Source organism: Lolium rigidum, chromosome 7, assembly GCF_022539505.1.
Source record: "Lolium rigidum isolate FL_2022 chromosome 7, APGP_CSIRO_Lrig_0.1, whole genome shotgun sequence".
In the NCBI taxonomy this organism is placed as follows: domain Eukaryota; kingdom Viridiplantae; phylum Streptophyta; class Magnoliopsida; order Poales; family Poaceae; genus Lolium; species Lolium rigidum.
In genome coordinates, this window is record NC_061514.1 from 329,169,461 (window position 1) to 329,177,093 (window position 7,633).

The following is a 7,633-nucleotide window of genomic DNA, read 5'->3' on the forward strand; positions in this document are numbered from 1 at the left end:
CACCACAAATTGTCAGTCTGTTCTTTGGTCATGGATCTGTACAAGTAATGATCATCTTAATATCTCTCTCTATATGAGTCAAAGAAAAAGAAGATTAACACCTAGCATTGTAGCATGGTTTTATTTTCTGGGAAGCTCTTTTAACACGACGAGATATCTAATCCATACACATGTAACTTATGTTTTTTTTTCAAGAACAATCAGCTTCAACCATGGAAGAGGTTCATATGGGGTAGATTAAAACTACAAACACATGATGGTAAAGTCACCGTTACAGATTAGTAACACATCTGTTCTTAACCAAGGTGAAGAGTCATAGAAAAAATGCAGCATCCATGTACGGATCTATACCATGAAAAGTCTGAATATAACATATAGTCATTTTCCCCTTTAGGTAGAAATATAGTAATATAGCTAATACATAGATCAAGCCAACAAATGTAAATACAATTGGATTCCGCCAACAAATTGTAAGCTGGCAGCATTTGAATTCCAGATGTCTTCCCATTCAGTAGAATGTATACACTACACGCTTGTACATGTGTAACTATTCACCATGGTCCATGGTTACGAGTAGCACAAGTCCTTGTTGTTTCGAAGCTCCCAGAACCAATCTGCTATTGCTCTTTCGACTATATCATATTTCCGGTTTACTTAGAAAATATTTCCCGTACCTAGAAAATATTTCCCATAACAAATTAACACCAAAATCATTTTCCCATGGAACAAAGCAGCAGCAAGATGACAATTATAATTTATTATTAAGCAACACTTTAATTTTGCCAGACCATTTCAGATAGAATAACAAAGTTTAGAAAGAGAAAATAATATTTGTTCCTAACCAGAGATATTAATTATCCTCAGCATAGGGGTTCGGATCCTCCTAGCAGAGACCAACCATTGCTCCAGCATAATGGTATTGGGGGATTGGGGTATAGTCGGCTGCAGCAGATAACACAGTTTGAGAACAAGCTGCCATAACGACACAACGAAAGAACAGTTTGCAAGGAGATGGGCTGCAGATTCAGGCATGATTCTAGAGAGGGAACAAATTACAGTGAACTCTTTTTCCTAGACTCGCGAAAGGATGGCAGTAAGAAGTGGTCAGTGCTATGAATTGACCATAAATAATTAAACCATGGTGTTTCAGCTACTGTAAATAATCGTTGTACATGTGCAAATACGCTTTCAGATAGATATGAGATTCCATATAAAATCCAACAAGAATAAAAATCTACATTCTTCTAGAACATAATAAAACTGAAATACTAATCTTACCATCCTAGTACTGCAAGTTGATACTAATTTAATGAATGCACAATACGATAGATGACCAACCATTGCCTATTCATGATCAGCAAGTTTCAGTTGATTCAAAGTAAACCTAGTCACGATAATAAGAAGCAAGAGAATAAAGAAACATTGATGAGCAAGGAAAATCTCCGGAAACAAAATGGAATCATCAAGGGCAAAGGAGAGTGAAACCTAATGGGGGATCCGCCGAGCCACCGTGCTCCATTTATCAATCTGTGCTACCTCTGAGTTTGGCTAAAACGACCTTGTCTAACTGAATAACATGAACTGAAACTACCTGATCTATTTTAGTCAATGGAGTACAACATGTCAATCGTCCCATATGCAGTAGTGGAAACAAGATGGCCATGGGGATTTGATACTGACTAACCGTGGAAGAGGAGAAGAGCCTTCTTCCAGGCCAAGGAGAAGCAGCTCAGAGCGCCAGCACGCACGGGTGCCGAACACGCCCAAGCTCCTTCGTCAGCTGATAGCACCGGTGGAGCTCGTCAACGGAGCGGATTGTTGTACATAGCAGCGGGCAGACTCGCGTGGCGGCGACGAGTGCTGGTTTGTGGAGGCCGTTGGCGTGCAGGATCGAGGCGGCGGCGGCGGGGATACTCGCGCAAGGTCCGCGGCGCCGTGGAGAATCGCACGACGGCGAAAGGCAGGCTTGCGTGGCGGCCTCGCGTGCTGGCTCATGGCGGCGCCGGGGAGACTCACGCGACGGCGGCGGCGCCGGTAGACTCTCGCGACGTCGTGCGACGGGCAGGCTCGCGTAGCGGCCTCGCGTGCCGGCCACCGGCGTGCGGGATTGAGGCGGCTACGCCGGGAGACTCGCGCGACGGCGACGGGCAGGTCGTGCGGCGCGGCGGCGACGGGCAAGGTCGTGCAGCGCGGCGGCTCGGGTCGTGGAGCAGGGGGAGGAGGATGACGAGCTCAGGAGCAAGGGTTTCGGGTGCTGTGTTCGTTCCATGAAGACGAGGTAGCTGGGCTTCGGCCCAGTTGAGCCCGTACGGAAAAGGAACGCTGGACGAAGCGTACGACGAAGATTTTGTCGTAGCGAGGGCAAGAACTACGAAACGTATTGGATGGCAGAATAAGGAACCACTTTAGTCTTTTTAAGTAGTAGAGAAGGAGTACCATCATCAGCTTGCTTGCATGACCGCCACGTTGCATGCCACCACGCGAACCTTCCTGGCACCGGCGTTTTGGTAGTCATTCTTGTGAATCTTGGATCGCACTCAAATGTAGACAGACGCAATTAAGTTCTCTATTATTACGGAGACACGACGTACTACGTGTCGAGTACAATCATCATACACGAGCTCCACAGCCAGTTTTTCCCATAGCAGCAAGCCATTCTCGGAACGTCTCAACGCATCTGAACCTCTCTTTCTTTTTTCCAAGGACATGTGAGAGTATCTCGCATCTGCATCTCTCTATCGTTCGTGGCCTAATAATAATCGACCGATCAATGCGAGCCAAGTCCTTAGTCGTGACGCATTTAACAACCGGACGAACAGAGCGTACAAGCAGAACCCATCGGTGATAGCCAAACAACTTTGAGTGAGTACTATTCAGCCCCACCCTCGCGTGCTACTGCCGGCAGGTACCAAGCTCCGACAGGCCACCTCACACTCTGTACCAGTTGCCACGTAAGTCTTTTGCGTGGAAGAGAAATGGAAGAAGGAATACGTGTCACTCACTAGTGCTATCGAGCAAGGTGGCATGTAACCTGCAAAAACAAGCATAGGTGGCACGTAAACTGATGTTTTTTTTAGCTAAAACGAACCTAGCTACGTACACCGCGACCCATTTTCTAAACTTAGCAAAAAAAAAAAAAAAACGTATTCGCAAGGTTTGGAAATTCTAGAAAAAAGAATCACATATATATTTGCGAAACTTCTCTATGAAATTTTCACAAATAATATGCTCATTTTATATGAAGTTCCATTCAAGTAAGAAATAATCATGCAACAATGTAAGTTTTCCAAACTTGCATTGCAGCACCCTATCATCTTATGTTTTACCTCGGTTGCTGGTAGACTCCAACGACTTCTATTCCTAACTCGTTAATCATCTCGTATGGCACATGATGTGACTTTTCCACGATAATAAACTTCAGAAAGTATATGTATTTCTGCCATGATTTGAAGACACATTGACCCAAATTTTATTAAAAAAAGCATGATTTATCAAACATATGTTTGGATCACATCTAGAATATCTCTACCATTTTTCTAAACATAGAAACCAAAAAAGTAAATGAGACAACTCTAGTTCACTACAGGAATGAATTCTCTTGAATGTGATTGAATTTCTAAAAATTATCACGCATAGCTAATTCGATATGAGATGCTTCTACAGGGTTTGCTTGGCTGAAGCGAGGAGTGATATGATTGCAGAACTGGCCTCTACCGCTTTCCCTACTGTTCTGGTTGAACTAGGGTTAGTCTAATGTGCCAAAACGTTAGTCAAACCACCTAGGTTGTGTTTGTTCTAGAGAGTTCAGCTAGTCTCGGCAGGTTGTTCTTCCTCTAGGTCTGCAAGGCGCCGATGACCGGAAACCTTTGGCGTAGCCACATTGGGCCGTCGGCGCAGGCTACGCCAAGGACAACCCTCGGCGTAGCTACTCGGTGAAGGTCCTCTTTGGCAGAGCCACGTGGACCATCGGTGTAGACCCAGCCCTCGACGTAGCCCGTCCGTTAACTTCAATTTTTCATATTTTTTTTTTAATTTTTTTAGTCTCTCACATGAATCATTTTAACTCTAACTACACTTAATCTTAGGTCAAACTACACTAATGCTAAAACTTTCCAATTTGGTCACCCATCCTCACACTACTTCAACCCTAGAATGCTTACCATTTTCGTTCCTTCCGATTGAGCTTCTATGAAAGAAACGAAACATTGCTAATAATACTAGCATATCAATCTATGAACCCTTAGACCAAGATATCACAACTCTTTATTATTTTGAATTTTAAACAATTATTGAAATAAACATCAATTTTTAAGTAATAATAATATCTATGTAGGATGCAATTATTAATTTATTTTTTTTTTAAAAAAGAATATATAATCCTAAATTTCTGCAAAAATTAAAATCTTCTTCTTTCGTATTTCCATTTGCAATTTTAAGAATCTAAAAAATGGTAATAGGTAAATCCTGGTGAATTCATATGTAACTTTTTGAGATGATCATTTTGATAGGTCATACATTTTTTCCGACTTTGTATACAACCAAAAAAAGCCGTTTTACCTATTCATGACGCAATTTTGCAAAAAAGATCGAAATTCATTTTTGTTAAATTCTGTTGCAACTAGATGATATACACATGGACATCTCGAAGGATTTTATTTTTGAATATTATTATTATCATTCAGTTAAAAATTAAAAAGGCGATCCACAGGAGGGTGCGTGGAGGGAAAAAAAAGTTGAAGACTACGCCGAGGGTGGCCTTCAGCGTAGATTAAAAAAAAGGGGGGAAGGCTCCCTCGGCATAGCTCTAACGCCGTGACAACGCGGTCACAACCTGGCTTTGAAGGGGTGCACGGCCAGGCCTACGCCGTCGGTCTAGGGTATGCCGTGGGTAACCGTCGACTTAGTGTTGCCTAAGCCGAGGACGTCGCTACACCGACGGCTCTCTTGGTGGGCTGGCTTGGCCGGGCCATATTGGCCGTCGGGATATCACCAGACCGTCGATGACTTAGGCCATTCTTGTAGTCGTTGTTTTATGAGAGAGCGACATATACTTGTTTTTTTTAAAAAATCGAGAGACACATACTTGTAGTGTTGAGGCTTGTTGCTCTAGAAAGTGTTTAGGCTTCTGGCAACCACCAGGTGGAGGAAAGGTGTAGGGGAGCGAGCGATGAAGAGCATCATCACACATTGCTTGGCCGGCTCGCAGGGGTGCATGCACGTATGTCTCTCACTAGTTCTCTAGAACTAGAAGCAACCTGCTGTTGCGTTAAAGAAAAAAAAAAGCTCTCCTCTAGCAGGGCGGTCTGGCCCCGGCGATGACATGATTTGACATTTTTCTAATGTCCATAATTTGTACTATTAAAATACTGGTACTGATGGAGCGGCACTATTATTAATTAATCAATTTCATGTGGCGAGATATCGTAAAATACTGAGTAAGGTATCATTGCTGCCATGCCCGTCTGTTGGAAAAGAGTTTGACGGAGGCAGATTGAGCAGCATCAACAACACATGTTGATGCATATACGATTCCGGCCCTGTTTGATCTTTGATGGCATGCATGGAGATTGGAGAGAGAGGAGCAAGGCTCCAAGCGAACAACAAAATAATGCGACTATTCTAAGCAAGCTCTTCGCCTTTACAATCACACAAGAATATTCAAAGCGAGCCCTTGGCCCTTTACAAGCGTGGAAGAAGATTTGACGTCTGATTTCCGAAAACAGCTACTGAACCGAGGTCTAGGTGGACTCCATTTTTTAAAACCTAATTTATATTTCAAAGATTTTTAAAGAAGCTGAAATATTTCTTTGCACACACACATTATTTCGACATTTACTCGTGCAATTTTACAAGGAAAAAAATCGTCTGCATTTGGCCTACACATCAAGTAACACTATAATGAAGTTAATTATTTAGAGAAATTAAAATTTCCAAATTTTATTTTTGTTTTGTTGGAAAAAGGTTTTGTTTAGACAAAAAAAAATCGAGGTTGTTGTCTAGACAAATTGATTAACAGCAAATGCATTCTTCTGGTCCTCTCTCATGGCATGCATGCATGGAGGAGCTAGACTCCAAGAAGGCGATCGTACCACAAAATAATGCGAATATTCTAAGCAAAAAACCATCCACCTTTACAATTACACAAAGCGTAGAAGAAGATTTGACGTCTGATTTCCGAAATTGCATGGGTGAACCTGGGAGCAAGCGCACCCTATATGAAAAAAAATATAATAATTCAGAAAAAGGTCAAAAAAAATTCAAATGTTTTTGGGAATCAAAGATGATCATGTATTGTACTCGTATACGAAAGATTCACCATGGAATAACTTCTCTTGTTTCCTGGGTGAAAAAAACAGAATTGAAGGTCCTATATTAAAGTACTATTCACGCTATATTCGTCATAGATTTGTTATTTTTTTGCCTGAAGTCAATGTGAAACATTTTTTGGCCAAACAAATTTATACGAGTACAATACTTGATTATCTTTGATTTCCAAAAGGATTCGAATTTTTTTGACTTTATTTGAAATTACTACATTTTTTAGAGTATATAGGGTGCGCCTGCACCCGAGAGCCAAAAGTCCGGGTCAGTCTGATTTCCCATTACTTTGCTGCTGCTCCTTTAGTCGTGACCGTGACATCACGTACCATGTGTGCGCCTAATTGTTGGTAGTAGCTTTTACAGCTCGTGATGAGGCATGAGCCGCCGTATTTTGCTTTGGCTTCTTCTTTCCAGTTGCTAATTTGGTTTAATTTCTGCACACCTCGACCATGCATTGCACCGGCAAAGCGCTAGCTGATTTGCACATGGCCGACTGACCAATTCGCGTTTCTATCTCTCGATCTGGCCGGCACCGCACGTGCGGCGCTGAGCTTCTTGGGCGAACCTCGTAAACGTACGTAATTCGAATACTGCATGACGTCATTGTATATTCCGGCTAGGGGCTAGCCTGGAAATTACCGCTGTTTTTTTTGCTTGTTTTTAATGTTGTGACCCGGCCGGACACAACGGTCACATGGTAGGGGAAACAGTCAGAACTGCGCGCGGCACCGTATAATTGGAGGGTGCCCCAGCTAATTAATCCAGAAATTACTGCTGCGAATTGTACTATACTACATATGACGGTTTTAATTACCTCCTTTCCCATGTTCATTTTTTTCCTCCTTTCCAACTCTAACCGTACAATGGTGCATGCATCCGGTGTAAAAAATTGTCACATAGGGGAAACAGTCAAAACTCAAAACTCTGGTTTGTGGCTCCGGCGCCGCCGGTGGATGCAGACATCCTCACGCACTTGGAAACAAACAGATTTCGATTAGTAGGTGCCAAAGCAGCAGCTAATTAAACAGGAACGGTGGAGGCGAAATACCACCAAATGCATTCCGTCCGTCCATGCGTCCCGGCAGGCGCTGGCCGCAGAATTATTGGCGGGGCCCAGCCAGGGGACGGCGTAGATTCATTCGTAGGAGCAGCAACGCGACTGACCGGCGCGCGGTGGGTGTGGTGTCTTCCCAGCGGAATATCTCGCCAGATCCCATCTCGTCTTTGGGGTCGGGGACCGCGTATAAAGCTGAGCCGCCTCTCAAGCCTAACCTTTCGCCTCTGCTCAACACAACAACACTCCTCTCCGCCC

The 7,633-nt window shown here is 43.2% G+C and overlaps 1 long non-coding RNA gene across 1 annotated transcript; it reads right to left on the reverse strand.

The window, feature by feature from the left end:
- Nucleotides 1-548: 548 nt before the first annotated feature.
- On the reverse strand, nucleotides 549-1,792 carry LOC124669690. The gene is made up of 3 exons (XR_006992295.1): nucleotides 1,685-1,792; nucleotides 843-942; nucleotides 549-674 (listed from the first exon to the last, which is right to left on the reverse strand). It is a non-coding gene; the product is annotated as an uncharacterized LOC124669690 (long non-coding RNA).
- Between the last annotated feature and the right edge of the window lie 5,841 nt (nucleotides 1,793-7,633).